The sequence below is a fragment of the Tamandua tetradactyla genome, chromosome 22, assembly GCF_023851605.1.
Source record: "Tamandua tetradactyla isolate mTamTet1 chromosome 22, mTamTet1.pri, whole genome shotgun sequence".
NCBI classification, from domain to species: Eukaryota; Metazoa; Chordata; class Mammalia; order Pilosa; family Myrmecophagidae; genus Tamandua; species Tamandua tetradactyla.
This window is the reverse complement of record NC_135348.1, coordinates 8,943,178-8,960,415: the sequence shown is the minus strand read 5'-3', so window position 1 is coordinate 8,960,415 and position 17,238 is coordinate 8,943,178. Positions and strand designations below refer to the sequence as shown.

At 34.5% G+C, this 17,238-nt stretch overlaps 1 long non-coding RNA gene across 2 annotated transcripts in view; it reads right to left on the bottom strand.

The window, feature by feature from the left end:
- The window catches only part of LOC143666033 (uncharacterized), a 106,993-nt gene extending 90,046 nt beyond the window's left edge, over positions 1–16,947 (bottom strand). The window contains exons 1-4 of one of the 2 annotated variants that reach the window (XR_013167324.1): positions 16,610–16,947; positions 15,204–15,320; positions 7,994–8,036; positions 3,544–3,867 (exon numbers count right to left, since the gene is read on the bottom strand). This is a non-coding gene — a long non-coding RNA (uncharacterized LOC143666033). Of the gene's footprint in view, positions 1–3,543; positions 3,868–7,993; positions 8,037–15,203; positions 15,321–16,609 lie in introns of those variants that run through there. The other variant, XR_013167323.1, reaches the window with a different exon arrangement.
- Between the last annotated feature and the right edge of the window lie 291 nt (positions 16,948–17,238).

Sequence of the window (17,238 nt, the reverse complement as noted above, 5' to 3'; positions counted from 1 at the left end):
GTTTAATTCTGACTTGATTCAAACAGTGGGTGCACTGTATTAGTAAGGGTTCTAGAGAAACAGAACCAAAAGGAGGTACCTGTAAATATAAGATTTATAAGGGTGTCTCACATAACCATGAGAATGCAAGAGTTCCAAGCCATAGAGTAGGCTGTGAGGCTATCATCTCCAATGAAGGGTCTCAGTGAACTTCACAGGAGAGGTTTGCTGGCTGAAGAAGCAGTGAAAATTTTCTTCTTCCTCAAAAGTCTTTGACTGATTGGGTCAAAGACAACTCATTGGTTTGCCTCATTTGCAGGAGATGCATCTCTAACTGGCCTAGATTTAATCAGCCACAGCTGCAATCCACTGTCTGATGTTTTAATAAACCAGCCTTCTGCCTTGTCCAACCAGACACAAAATGTCATTGCAGTAAGGGTTAGGTCAGTGGTTGTCTGACCAGAAAACTGGGCATCATAACCTGGACAAATTGACATATGAACCTAGCCCTCACTATCCACCCCTTGTCAAACTTGACAGCTAAACACATCACCCTGAAACATGCTTAATTTCTAAATAGAACACAACAGACATATGTTTACCTAACAATACTCAACTGCCTTGTGTACAACTGGAAATCCATTAAATCTCTCCAGAATAGGGGCAAAATCCTTAGGTAACATTCACTCTTAAACTTCATATCTTAGAACTTAAATACTATAACATCAACAACACAATTTATGTCATATGATGCAAAGGAAATGAGATATATGCTTCATGTACAGATATAAACCTACTCATAAAAAAAGGAGGACATATTTACACCATCACAGTCCTTGTTTCTGTAACTGGCCATGTGGTCATAGTCATATTTATCACTACCTTCTTTCACTGCCCATTCCATGTTCCCATTACCCTGAGCCAGCACTTCAGCTGGCTGTGGTTCTTTGCCTTGTAGGGTGACCAAAACCTTCATTCCTGAAGTTTCTGGGCCATTGTAGTCCTGCCTGGATTGGGTTGTTACAGTTTTCCACTGACATTAATCACAGGGCATGGTAGTTCTAACAGAAACCCTAAGGGATCTCCTGTATTCTAGAAAAACTCTTCTTTAGCTCCACTGTGTAGTTGCAGTCCTATTTCCTCTTGCTAGTCAGGATCAATCACCCCAGCTACTACAGTAACCCCTTCCTTGCCTACTGATTTAGAGGCAGGAGAAGCCCAAAATGGTCAGGTGACAGTCTTAGCTTCCAATTCACATGGAATCATTGTTGTGTCTCCTAGTAGGAACAGTCCTCTTTTTGGAACTAAAACCTATAGACCAGCAGAGCTTAAGGTTTCAGGGACAAGAAGCAAAAATTTGTGTAGTGAATAACTAGTTATGACAGTGAGTAGTACCACTCCCATTTCCACCCCTTGGTTCCTGGGCCTGTGAATCCTGCTATGGGAGATACAGCACTATAGAGCAGATGTTGATTCAGAACACACACAGCCACCTGGTGAACGTTGCCTCAGCCCTGCAAGGTATTGCCACTTAGTTGGTGCCAATATTGGGTCTCCAAAAGACCATTCCACCGTTCTATCAAGCCAGCTGTCCCTGGATGATAAGGAACATGGCGGGATGAGAAAATTCCATGACCATGAGCTCATTTCCACATTTCATTTGCCATAAAGTGGGTTCCTTGATCAGAAGCAATGGTGCATGGAATACTAGGATGGAGGATAAGGCAATCTTTAAGCCCTGGATGGTAGTTTTGGTAGAAACATTGCATGCAGGGAAGGAAAATCCATGTCTGGAGTATGGGTCTATTCCAGCTAGAAAAAAAACTGCTGCCTATTCCATGTTGGAAATGGTTCAATGTAATCAACCTGCCACCAGGTAGCATCCTGATCACCATGGGGAATGGTGCCAAATTAGGGACTGAGTTTTGATCTCTGGTGCTGGCAGATTGGACACAAAGCAGTGGTATAGTCAGATTGGCATTGGTGAGTGGAAGTCCATGTTGCTGAGCCCATGTGTAAGCTCTGTCCTTACCTACATGCCCACTTTGTTCATGAGCCCAATGGGCAATGGCAGGAGTAGCTAGGGTAGAAGATGGCTTGTATCTACAGGATGGGTCAGTTTATCCACTTGATTATTAAAACACACTGCTAATATCACCCTCTGGTGAGCATTCACTTGGAACTCAGATACCTGCAGGTTGTTTGCCCTCTCAGAAATGTCTATCTACAAACATCTTCCCCAGACCTTTTTGTCTCCAATTTCCAATCATGCTTCTTCCATGTCCTTGACCACCCTGTCAAACCATTAGCAACAGCCCATGTGTGAGATGGAACTGAGTTAAAACTTCTTCAATCATCTGACCTCCAAAAACCCCTACTCTGAATGGTGAACCTGAGTGATGCTTTGGGTCTCCTGGAATTAGTATCACTTCTGATCCAGTGTCTATTAATCCCCCAAATATTTGATCATTTCCTTTTCCCCAATGCACAGTCACCCTGGTGAAGAGCTGTAGGTCTCCTTAAAGAAAGTTGGGAGGAGGGTTAACAGTGTAAATGTTGGGCAATTTTACAGGATCCTTCCCCAAGGGCACCTGGCTCTCCTTCATTCAAGGGGCTCTGGGTCTGTAAACTATCTCAAATGTGAGATGGATTAAGGAGTTATGACTCTCTGTTTTTGTAATTCAGGTTAGACTTTTGTTCACTTGACCTAGAACTCTTGTGCTTACATAGCTCAAACAAGAATTTAATAGACTTACCACTTACTTTACTTCTAGGTATCCCCCTTGGCTAGCCAACACCATAAGTCTCTGTGAGTCAGATTATTTTGATTGCTGCTTTAAGTTTACTGTCCATTATGGTGGCCACACCCACTTTGTCTATGGAGATTAAATGTTGCCATGTGGTTTTTGTCAAATCAGGATCCAATCATCCCCATTGCGTTTAAGGATTCCAGCTCAGTGACAGCAGGTCTCATAATATCTGACCTACAGAGAATGGTGACCTCAGAGCTCTTCAGAGATGATGGAACTAGTCTCACAAATTTATTCCTCAAAGTTCTTGAAAAAGGTGTGTCCTCTGGACACTCCTGGGGTGTGTGAGTAGTTCTTCCATGATAAATCCAGTCTAATGTTCCAATCTCTCTATGTCTTTGAATCTCCTCATCTATATCATACCAGGTCAGTTCTGGCATTTCTACCTCAGATAATGTTGGCCACCTTTGGATCCATGTTTCAGCAACCAAGCATGTGGTTAACACCCTTTCTAACCCCTCAAGTTTTGACATTGAATGCAGAATTTCTGTTTAGTGCATCCATACCAGTAAATTCAGCTTCATCCAACTTTATATTCCTTCTATCATTATCCCACACCTTTAATATCCATTTCCTCTATATTCCCCTTATTTCTGACTATATAAATTGGAATATTCATGCAGTTCTTTTGGAGTATAGCATAGCTCTTCCAAGATCGCACATCATACCTCATCTTTCAGGGCCTTTGGGATTTTAGTCTAGTTATAGACTCTCTCTCTAAGAAGAGAGGAGTGGTTGGAGTGGGTCGTGAAAAGAATTAGAACTGTCTTTCAAGCTAATTACTTCAGGGATTCTATTGCATTTTCACCCGACGAAACAGAATCATTATTCCAGACAAGTGAGTGAAGATTAGGGAGGTGGTTACAGGTTTAGCAGACACTGAAGAGTTAATCTATTTAAGTGGTAGGTGGAGGGTTGAATCCTCAGGATATACCGGAGGCCTAGAAGCTGTTTCCTCAAAGCAGCCCAGAGGTTGGGAAACTCTTTCCTCAGGGCAGGCTGGAGGTTGGGTAGCTGTCTCCTCAGTGTGCAGGCTGAAGATTGGGCAGCTGTTTCCTCAGGACAGATGATCACAGGTCTATCAAGCAAAGCCTCAGTCAAATCCAGGGTTTCTATGTCTCCACTGCCATCATTGCCAACCCAAATGTCCCCATCCCAAGTTTCAGGTTACCATTCTTTTCCAATCAAAGCCCAACTGCAAGGTTGAGAATTTAGTTTACATTGTAAATCTTCTACTCACACAATAAGACTCTGGGTCTAGTTTTTAGAGACCTCAAGTCTGCAGCCACAAGAAATAAGATTTTCTTTCAAGATACAGAGAAACTTTTATGTCTTTCATACAGCATTTAAGTTGCAAATTTGAGGTCTTCAGCTCATCCCTTTCCCTCACAACTGTTATCTAGCATATTTAAGAACAACCAGTCAACATCATTATACCTCTTAACTCTACAAACCTCCGTAAGGTGTCAAAACACCCTCATCCAGAGCCTTGCCTTGAATAACCATGCAATTAGCAGAATCAAATCGTGATATTTTGCATATCTTTATTACCACTTCATGCTATGGACTATCAGTGCCATCTTGATTATTGGAAACAGAGTTGCTAGTGCCTTTGAGTCTAAACAGAATAGAAAACCAATTTTAAAAACACTTTTAAGATTCTGTTTCTTAAAGAGTATTTCCAGTGTGAAGCTGTAGTAGTAAGGGTTCTAGAGAAACAGAAAATCAGATATATATATATATATATATATATATATGGTTTATATATATATATATATATATATACATATATATATATATATACATATATATATATGAGATTTATAGAAATTTCTCAAGCAACGATGGGAATGCAGCAGTCCCAAATCTGTAAAGCAGGATGTGAAGGTGGCAACTCCAATGAAGAGTTTCAATGAACTCCGCAAGAGAGGCTCACTGGCTGAAGAAGAAACAAAAATTCCCTCTTCTCCCTTAAAAGTCTTCAAATTGGACCAAATCCAACTGATTTGTATTATCTCATTTGAGGGAGATGTGCCCGTAATTGATCACAGATGTAATCAGCCACAGTGACAGTAAACTGACTGATGACTTAATAAACCAACTTTCTGGTTTATCAACCAGCCAGAAAATATCCTTGCAGTAACAGTTAAGTCAATGCTTGCCTGACCAGATAGCACCATCACCTGGCTAAGTTGACACCAGAACTCAACCATCACATGCCCCTTCAGAATCTGGGCGCTAAATAATAATTACTTTTAAACATTTGCTTCTATTTTCTTTGTTGATTTCTAAGTAAAGAAAATTCCTTGAAGTAAACTCTAAAATCATTTACATAAAAAATATTTATTCATCATATATACATTAACCATGTTTTCTAAAAACAGACATACTAGTGATCAATTCCCTCCTTGTCTTAATTGTGTTGTGTGGTGTTTGTTTTTTTTCAAGTATGCTGAGTACTACCCTCTTCCTTTGCCGGTTCTGTTTCCATCTCACAACTTTTCTTTGAGGAAGATTTATCAATTAGTTAGATGAACTTGAATTAATAGGGCAATAAACAATAAAGTAAAAACAATAAAGTAGGAACCAAATATGTGATGAAAAATTAATCACGTTAATTTGGGTTTAAAGCCAGGAGTTGGAGATCAAGTACTAATATTAAAATTATGGCTATTTAATAGGCAGAGTAAAACTCAGTAAGAGTTAAATGATTTAAATGATAATAAATGAGAAAATATATTTGAAAACAATTTAACCATTTGATCTTAACATGAGATATCAGCAATAAAATGATATTCATGAAATAAGTTATGGAATAAATTATGAAATTAGAAACATGGAATAGTTATTGTAGAAACATATAGTCAATGTGAAGAGACTGTGGAGTAACATGAGTGATATTTAGTCTTGGGGCAAATTTTACAAACTATCTTCACATAACAGAAGAATATTCATGTGATCCCTAGGTCCATTTATCAGAGAAAAATTCTATGTTTGTGGCCATTATGGCTGATTTTCTAGTATATATATATATATGTATATATATAGCTGATTAGCCCAAATCTCCTGGGGATATGCACATATTTCCATAGCTTTAGCTGTTATCAATAGTATTATTAGATCAATATTATCATATTCTAAAGAGCAAAAACATTTTTATTTACTTACTTTTTGATATGGTAAAAAAAAAAATCTAATAGCATTAAGGTAGAAGTGTCTCTCTATAATAATAATTAACTTCTAATAGCCTCACTAACTATTCTACAATTTGTGTTTAACCCTGCATGCTGGTTTGAAAGGAAATATGCCCCCTCGAAAAGCCATGTTTTAATCAAAATCCCATTTCATAAAGGTAGAATAATCCCTATTCAATACTGTGTGTTTGAAACTGTAATCAGATCATCTGCCTAGATGATGTAATTTAGTCGAGTGGTTGTTGAATTGGATTAGGTGATGACATGCCTCCACCCATTTGGGTGGATCTTGATTGGTTTATTGGAGTCCTATAAAAGAGGAAACATTTTGGAGAAGAGAGATTCAGAGAGAGCAGAGAATGCTGAGGCACCACGAAGCAGAGGATCCACCAGCCAGCGACCTTTGGAGATGAAGAAGGAAAATGCCTCCTGGGGAACTTCATGAAACAGGAAGCCAGGAGAGAAAGCTAGCAGATGACGCCAAGTTCTCCATGTGCCCTTCCAGCCGAGAGAGAAGCCCTGACTGTGTTCGCCATGTGCCTTCTCACTTGAGAGAGAAACCCTGAGCTTCACCGGCCTTCTTGAACCAAGGTATCTTTACCGGGATGCCTTAGATTGGACATTTCTATAGGCTTATTTTAATTGGGGAATTTTCTCGGCCTTGGAACTATAAACTGGCAACTTATTAAATTCCCTTTTTAAAAGCCATTCTATTTCTGGTATATTGCATTCCGGCAGGTAGCAAACTAGAACACCCTGTTTAACAGATTTGGGAAATGCAGCCTAGATGACTCACTGAAGTGCCATACCGAGAGGGTGACAAAATAGAGGTTGAAACTTGGTCTAATATTGCAGTCATAGCTTCTTTCCCATAAATCATAAAAGGGGAAATAATTTATGATAACAAAAAGAGGGACAGTAATACTTATTGAGTACCATCATTTCCCAGGCTCAATGTATGAAAGTAGAAACTTTTTTCATAATCATTTTATTTCACTGCAACTTCTTAAGTTATGAACTCTCTATGTGAGGCAATTATTATCTGGGGCAAAAAAAAAACACTATAAAGTTGGAATAAAATATTATCAGACAATATATTTTAAATATTTATGAAAGAATCTGGCACATAATAATCTTTTAATAAACATTGGCTATAAAACTCATAATATTGTTATTGCTATGATTATGATTTCATTCTCACAAAAGTAAAGATGCTTATTGTGGTAAAAAAAGAACTGAGGCTCACATTGAAAGTAAATTTTCCAGAATTCTTGAGCATAATGGAAAGACCAGGATTCAAACTGACACCTACGTGATTCCATCTTTATACTCCTAGTGCCCTGTAATGTGTCTTGCATAAATAAAATTCAATTGCTTTAAAATCCAAATACTAAAATGTAAATAGTTTTGATTCAGAATTCTTTCCCTATTTAAAAATACAAAATGATGCAGTTTTCACATTTTATTGTTTTTCTGTCCATTTCTAATCCCTAAATATTCACAAAGTTATGTGTATCTAATTCAAGAATAAAAGCTCATTCAGAGACACATTGTTACCTGATACCACCTCAATCTTCTGTATGGCAGAGACAGATGGGCTGCAGTTCCAAGGACCTGCAGATTCTCTAATAAGTGCGTTGTGAATAAATCTCAAATTTTTAGGAGTAAATACTTTAGCAAACACTTAAAAAAATTGTTTTTAAAAAGCAATTTAAAAAGATCCTTTTAAAAAAATTAGCACACATTAAAAAAAGATATTGTGTATTCTATAAATTCATTTTTAGTCTCTTAGCCATAGCATTCTTCACACTTTAAAAATTTTAATAATTTTTAAAGGGTCTCTTTGAAAATAGAGAGTACTGGAAATTATATGATAATAAAATATTTCAAATGATTTTTATGTTTATTTTCTACAATAAAATAAATCAGTGAAAACATTTTTGTTTGATTATTCATCCATCTTACCAATTTATACAGTTCATAGGTAAAGTAAATAAACAGGTGTCTTACCAACAATATGATTCTTTTCCAAGGTTGCCAGTGAATATTCAGACTGAAAGTAATATAAACAGAGAGAGAAATTGGGTATGATAATATGAACATGTACTAATTTATACTTTTTGGCCATGTTCATATAGCTGACTGATATACTCCGCAGAGAATTTAAGGAATTAATTTATCAGTGTAGATAATTCAAAATAAAAGAAATATTGCTAATCATTTGGCTCTAACTCCTTTTTTCTATAAACACTTGTCAAGTAAATATTGAAAATATATTAAACTCTTCACTATTCCACAAAGAATATTAGAAATCTCTATGGTGGGCCTAAATGGGCATTTTATAATCTTCCCATTCATTTTTAATCCTGTGCTTAAATTTAGTTCCTTTGTTTTACAGTCTTATGTACAATTGTCTAATAAAAGATACCTCTCTTAAACATAAATATTTTAAGGATGGTTTGCAACTGGTGTTTGGATTTAAATTGTGGTTGTTTTTAAGTGCTAATGATTAAATCATAAAATCCATCAGGATTTTTTCCACTGAATAGCAGCTGCATTATTTGGGTGAAGTACATGTCTGAGGAATTATAATCAGTCTTTGTGTGAGACGTCAAGAGCTCTAATTGCACTGGCTTTGCTTCTGTGAACTGAGATCCTGCTATAGATATATAGATGTAGTGACAGCAGAAGCCAGCTCATAGCACACTGTACTTCCCACATTGAAGATGTTTTTTACAACATATCATGGAAACTGGGGGAGGAAAGTTTATTGTCTATAATAAATGCTTCCTGAATTATATTACCATGCTCCTCCCATTTAGCATCCATGAGGGGAAAATCCGTACTAGTTAGATTATTTTATGAGAATACTAATGTTGAATTTCATACAAGTACACTTAACTTAATCTATTTAAGGGTTCCCGAACCCCAGAGAAAAGAAAACTGATGATTGAATCAGATCTAATTATTTGAAGGAAATAATACTGGTTAGGACCTAACAGGCAGACGATGAGAAGGTTTTTAAAAGCGTGTTTCCAAGCAAACAGTAGGAGATGATGGGAACAGTTGCAAGGAGTTATTGTCTTCTTCCCTCTTATTCACCATTCCCATAACCTAAGGTAGATATGGGAAATAAATAGCAAAATAACAAAGTAGAATAATAATTATAAATTCACAGCAACAATTATTTATTGAATGCTAACTATGGGCCAGGACCTATGCTAACCCATATTATATAATTTACCCTTATTATATAATTTGATGTTTTTTAAATGGAATTTATTTTAAGAGATAGGAAGACAGACTTTTCCTGAGTTGAGTAGCATAGAAAAATTAATTTGGTGAAAGGGACTATAGGAAGGATATCAATTACCCTGAACTATGGCTAAGTTTAGATTCTACCCAAGGAGAATTCATCATGTTGGCCTACCATGTTACATGAGATGACATAATCCACCAGAAGTTTTTCAAGTTCCTAATTCTAAGTTTCAAAAACTGGTCTGAGGGAAGAAATAGGTATCAAAATCACTTCATTCTCCACTTTGTCCACTTTTTGTGACTCATTCTTTCTGGCTAAGCTTTGCTGCATTTCTCCTGACCTAAACTACTGCTGTCACAGATACTCATCCATGATGGCTAGACTGGATGGTTCAGTCCCTAGGGATAAGCATTAGTTATTATATATTAAAGTATTAACTTAAAACTTCCAAAGTTGTTTTCAGTTCAGTTTTGTAAAATATTCATGCAGAAATCTGGACCACTGGGGAATAAGAGGGCAAAGCAAAACACTTGGCTCCAAACTTGTAATGAAACATTAGCTGCATACCTATTCACAAAGCAAATTACAAATACACAAAGCCAAAGCTTAGACAAAAATGAAGAATGAAGCTCAGTGTTATTAACTTGCTTGATGTAGTAAACATATTTTAGATAAGAAGTATATTTAACATACCAATTGAAAGAAGAAAATCTGGAGAAGACTTGAATCTCTGGGGAATGCAGACAGTGTTTATATCTATCACAGAAGCTCACTCATTAAAATTATGGAAGTGACAACATGAATGTGATAGGCTATGACATTTGGTGCTTTGCAGTGTGAAAATGTTACAAGGAGAATGGCTGAACTATCTCTCTTAACACTAGCTTTTGTTCTAAAAAAAAATGCCATAGAAAATATCATTTTATTTTTCTTCTAGAGATATAAAAATTTAAATTCTCAAGTTTATTTTCCAGTTCATTCATCAGACATTTAAAAAAAATCTTCTGAATCCTGGCTGTTTACTATTGACAAACTAATAAAGCAAGGGTTCTGGATTCAAGAAAATTATATTCCTAGAATTTCATGCCTCTCATTGGCAAAACATAGGGTTTTGAGACGAGAATAAGGTTGCTTCTTTTGATCTGGATAGCATTTTACAAAGTGATACCCAAAAGTAAACATGTTAAGAATACCTACTCTGAATACATAGGACTAAACTGCTAGTAATGTCAGTAACTATGGTGCTAAGGGGTAAAACAAAGCGGGTTTCAAGGAGACATTCTTAAATTTTATTATTATGGCAAATTATTCCCTCATATTCATGGGGATCCAAAATTTCAGTTACTTTAAGTTGAATCTAAAATGCCATTGAGATATTAAACATATTTGTAAAACTGGCATTTAGTAGTCTCCAAGGAATTTGATCTTGTGTCTGAAGATATGTAGAGTTACTTATAAATGATTCCAGGAAATAAGTATCCATATAAAGCTGCCAAAAATTTAACAGTGATATATTTTCATAAATTTTCTGTTAACCTGGTGCTAGTCTATAATTCTTCATATAACTTCCCTGGGAAGAATATAGGTAGAGTTGTATGTACACATGTATCCACTTATTAAAAATGTGCACATATGTATGAAATCCATCTTCCTGGATATTTGTGTGTTGTGTGTGTGTGAAGATATTAGTTGTTAATTTATACAAAAAAGGTAAGAATGACATAAAATCAATTAGATACAGATAGTCAAAAGATGATAGTTCCCTTACTAACCAAAGTGTATATAAAAATATATACAACAAAAGAAGCTGCATTTTTTTTTCATAAAACTTTAAAATTGAGGTAAAAAATAACAGACTTATCAAAATATATGGCAAGGATTTTGGAATATTACCATGACACAGTGGCTGGTATATGTCTTGCTTTCACGCTAAAAGAACTATTGAAAAATGATGAAGTTTGAAAAAAATAATGTTAGCATTTTTTGAAAAGTAGCCAACATGGATCTACAACCCTTAAGAGAAGGAGAACACATGAGGTGAGGTCAACATTTACATATATTTTCTTCCTGAGGACATTTTCCAAGTCATAGCACAGGGACTTAGAATGATGCTACAATTGCATAGAAGAAAGTGATCACTGTAAGGTTGACAAGGCAGCTGGGATTTGGGGAGCATGATCTCAGGGATAAAGGAACTGCAAGGAACCAAAAAACATCTTTGCAAAAGTTCCCTCAAGTATCTAGTCAACTTCTACATGGTACTTATACACATGGAGAATTGGCAGAGTAGAACTCCTGGAAGGTGAGATCACAAGAAAATTTTGGATTTCAGGCATAGCCAGATTACATTGCACTTTCAAGACAGATGCCTAAATAGCTACATCCTAGGAATTACAGCTATGCTCTAGGAGAAAATACTACTTTTAAAAGGAAGATGAAAACTGAAAGATGCATGATTTAACAAGGCCTAAACACAACACTTGACAGGATCTGCACAATTTAACTGCTATCCTGAACAATTCAACCATTTGTAGAAGAAGATAACTTAAACCAAACTCTCTAAAATATTTTTCTACAAATTGAACCTAACAAAAATAATTTATTGTGCATAAGAAGGAGAAAAAAAGTGACAGATAATTAATGCATAAATTAATCAATAGAGGCAGACCCAAGGATAATCCATATGCTAGAATTAGCAATTAAAGCCTCCAAAATAGTTACAGAAATAGATAGTTAAAAATTGAATAAAACAATGTATTTTAGGGTGGTGAAAAGGTGGCTCAGTGTCAGAAAATAGTCAAAATTATTTGTAATAATATATTTTAACTCAACATAGCCAAAATATCATTTCAATATATAATCAATGTAATTTTAATTAATTATATATTTGAATTTGTTTCAAATATTCAAAAATCCACCATGAATTTTACACACAGTGCATGATTCTTATATTTTGAGAGTGTTCATAAATATTTAATATTTTCCTCTACCTCTGATAAAAATACACAGTGAAACCACTTACTAAACACAAATCTAAAGGCTTGAAATCCAGGAGAAAAGTAGTCAATCATATTGAACAGTCATCACTCATATGCCAAAGGCAAATTAACCTTGAGTCTCTTATTTGACACTTCTGAGAGCTGAATATTAGAGATAAAAATGAGCCACTGGTTTCTATGATCATTTGAAAGATTATTGCAAAAATCTATTTTTAGTGATGAAGACAAGAACAAGACCCCTTAGATATTTTACAATAGAGCCAGAATAATAGTAAGCTGGCTTCAACTGCTAATGTTATTTTCAGAGAGTATACAAAGAAAGCAAGCTTCTAGTGGATTAGCAAAAGGAAACTGAATAGGGATTTAGATTTAATAAAAATGTCTTTCCTAAACAAATCTAAATATGGAATTGAAAATTTCAGTACTTCTCTATTAATAATTTATAGGCAAAATAAATAGATAACTGAACATATAAAAGAAAGAAAAATTCCAAACAACTTGAACTACCATCTATAGTTAGCTTCCTATCTATTAATGAAACACTGAGCAAGAAGGGATGACTGTTCCAACCATTTCTTTTTTATATAAATTTTTATTGAGAAATACCCACACAATGTACAGTCCAATCATATTATACAATCAGTGGATCACAATATCATCACATATCAACCATGTTTTAACTTTATAATTGGAATCTTAACCCTTGCAATGAGGCAACAAAAAGAGTAAAATTTAAGCATATAAGAGAGGAAACATCACACTGACTTTATTCATAGTGCATATGGCTACACAGAAACTTTTAAGGAATCCAAGGCAAAGTTATGAGAGCCAATAAGTGAATTTATCAATATCTTAAGATACAGAGGCAGCATTCAAAAGTAAATTGTAGGGTGGTGCGATGGTGGCTCAGTGGCAGAATTCAGACCTGGGTTGGATTCCTTGTGCCTGCCCACACAAAGAAAAGAGAAGTAAATTGTATTATCACTTACCACCAAAAGTTGGTAGTGACAGACACTAAAAGCTAAAGAACACTATAAAGAGAAATTAAAGATTTTCTCAGTAAAAGTACAGTTATATCAAGTTCATGGATTCAAAATCTTAATATTTCTCAAGATGCCAATTCCTCCTAAACATAACTATGATTCAATAAAATCTCAATATCACAGCAGAGATTGTTTTATAGACATTGGCTAGCTGATTCTAATATGTGTGGAAAACCAAAGAACTCAAAATAGTAAAATCGATTTTGAAGATGCAATACGAAGTTTGCAGAAGAAATGACCTGATTTAATGCATTCCTATGAAAATATGGAAATTAATCTCGTAAAATGTTGGCATAAGTAAGGTCACATGAATCAAGGAAACAGAATAGAAAATCTGGAAATAGAATATGAACACCTGAGTTTTTTCAAAAAATTGTGCTGGAATACCTGGATATCCATATACCAAAAGATGAGCCTCAACCCTCTGCCACATGCTATGCAGAAATATTAACTCACATTGTATCATACACCTAAATGTTAAATCTAAAGCTCTAAGATATCTTAAAGAAAATATATGAGAATATCTTGTCAACATTTGGATGGACAAAGATTTATTACTGAAGACACAAGGATCATAAAACGCAAAATATTGACAAATTGTTTCTTATCAATTTGCCTCTTTATGAAACACTTAAAACAAAAGGACGAGTCATGCACAGGAAGAGAACATTGATATAATATTTAATATATTAATTTAAATACATTAAAAAGTATATTAATATATAATATAATATATTTGATATATAAAAATATATACTTTATGTATATAATCTTGATAGATATATAGTGTTATAAAGTGTACACAATTGACAAAACTATTCAAGCTGATCTGTTAAAATAGATGCAACTTGTAATATTTAAATTTACTCTAATAAAGTTTTTTTTTTTAAAGCTACTTTAAAGCTCTAACTACCTACACAGACAGAACTGCTAATGGTACCTATACTTTAGGGATGAAATTTGTTTTATTAGAAAACAAATAATAAGATGGTAAAAATTAACTTAATAATTTGTTGAATGTTGATAGAATGAAAGTGTCTGTGAATTCACAGCAAAATATCTGCTCATGACCCTGGGTTCACTGTTAGTTAGTAGGGTCTAATGTTGGAAAGGGAAGCTTGAAATGGGACAATGGAGATTGCGACTATAAGGAACCAAAGAGAACTTTTGCATCTGTCCTACACTATATCTGATACCAGAAAACTTAAATTTATATATGGCTTGCACTGTATTTCTATTGGACAATGTTATTGTAGACTGTAACAACATAAATTTGCTCCTTAACCCTGGGATGCAATAGATTTAACATTATTTTTCTAAATCAGTGCTGCATCCCAATTCACATTTCCCTGGGTTGGTGAAGAATCACACCTTACACATTTTGGAAGTAATGCTTCCTTTAAGAGCTTGGAAATACGTGTAATGTCCAGAAAATTGAACAAAAATAAACCTTACTCTTAGGCAATAGTGGATGCAATATAATTTTAATCTAAAGATGCTTTTATCAGATGCTTTCTCTCCATGTTAGCCAGGTACTACCGATTCAGAGGGGCTCATAGATCACCAGAGAATTTTTCACTCCATTGACAACAAACCCAGCTGCAGAAAATCACATGTTGCTCTCACTGTTCAATGTACCCTTGTACTTACTGCCCAGTTTCAGGCATATAGCAACCATCCACACATCCAGGATATTGGGGAAAAGTGATCCTTCATTCAGTATCACTTCCCAGATCCCTATCTTTAATTCAAACAGGAATTCACCACCTTACTGTATGATTGCCACAGCCCAATCATACTCGGTGGGTTTAAACATAATCTATATATTTCATTCCCCTGTGTCTCAATAATAGCATCAAGAACATTTCAGCAGTTTCACTCTGATGTTCCTAGGGGTAGTTTCTTTGTATTGAGCTTACTTGTTTTTTGTAAAGCTTCTTGATTAAGATGTTTGAGTCTTCTATGTTTTCTTTTTCTTCTTTTTTGCAGTTGTCCGCCATTACATCTTTAAGTATTTATTTTGCACATTCTCTCTCCTGGAAGATACATTTATGTTTTAAACCTTTGCTTAATTCCCTATACATATTTTATGTCTTTCTTATGTGCTTTACATCCTTTATTTCTACATGCTTCTATATGGATGTTCTCCACTGAATGATCTTCTAATTTATGAATTCTTTAGTCTTTGTATCTAGTGTGATGGTAACACATCTATTGAATTATTCATCTGTTTTGTTGCATTTGTTAGTTTGACAGCTTACATTTGATTATTTTTATAGTTTAAATTCTCTGGAAGTCCTCTATCTTTTAGAGCTTTAACTTCTTTTTATCATAATCATTATTCAATTTATGTTAATAAATCTAATATCTGAGTCACATTTGAATTGTGTCAGTTGTGTTTGTTCTCTTGTTTTTTATAATTTGGTCCTTTCCCTTGCCATGCTTGGAAAGTTTACAGTGAACGCTGTACATTTACTCTTTAAAACAATTTTAAAGGATTGTAGTTGGCTAACATCCACAGAGGACTCTTTTTTTTTTTTTGTGGTACATTGATAGATCAATGGAAGTTAATCTTTATTCAATCAGTTTTTAGGTTTCAGCATGTAGGTTTCAGCCCTGTGACGGCTGACCTATTGCTTGTTTTCCCATTATCCTAGGAAATACTCTTGGCATCTCTCTTGAAAATCTTAGGTAGTTATTAACAATCCTCTTCTTTGAAGAGTCTCAGATTCCATTTTTTTTCCATTGTTGTGAAACTGGTTAACTGTATGATGAAAATTTTAGCCTATCACTCAAAGTATGAGCAGCTTGGAATTATGCAGAAATTGTGTAGTTATTTCAGTCTCACTTTACTTGGAAATATTAGCCCTTCACATCCTACTTTTTTTTGGTAGCATTGAATATTAATTTTTCTAACTCTAGAACAGTGAAATTCTCAAAAGCTTTTACACCATCATCTTTAGAAATGATCATTGCCTTCTTTGGGATTTTAAAATTCAATTTAATTTTTTTAAATAAAAAATTAATATTTATTCTTAATATTTTATCTTTATTGTTCATATTTATAAAAGATTGACATTTTTGCTAATATTTAAATAATACATTACTTGTCACCCTAGAAATTACAATATACTTCCTTGACTTTTCAAAATAATATTGACTTTTCAATAGTAATTGGTACTTCTGATGCAAGGGCCTTACGATAATTTTACTCCATTTAAACTTCTCCTTTTCATACGGTATTTTAATAATATAATTTAATCATACAACACCATGAGATAGCTTTACACAATCAATATTCATTTAAATTTACCCACACATTTACCTATCCTTCTCCTTCTTTCTTTCCTTTATTCCTCTCTTATTTCTTGCATTATAGCTGGAGTAATTTTTCTTCTGCTTGAAAGGTACCTTTTATTAGTTACTTTAGACTAAGTCTCCTGGTTGTAAATTCACCCAGATTAAGTTTATCTGAAAATACATATTTTTTATCTTATGCCTGAAACCATTTCATGGGGAATAGAAATCTAGGTGCAAACTCATATTGTTTAGACCATTAAAAATATTCTATCTAGGTATCAGCTGTAAGTTTCATTGCCCTTATCAAAAGTTAATGTCCATATTTCCTCTGGCTAATTTAAAGGTTTTTCCCCTTGTTTTTGGTCTCCTATAGTTTCATTATGATATATCTGCATGTACATTCTTTTTATTTGTCCTTTCAGGAATTTTTAGGCTTGATGATTCTATGATTTGTTTTCATCATTTTGAATAAGTCTCTGATATCATCTGCTCAAATTTTGTCCTGCCACAGTTTATGTCTTTTTTTCTGAGACTCCAATAAAACACATATTAGAAGTGCACTTTATGTTTTCTTTGAATCTTACTTCCTATGTTTACTCCTTTCACCTTCCTGTGTTATTTTAGATTATTTCTTCTCATCTGCATTCCAGTTCA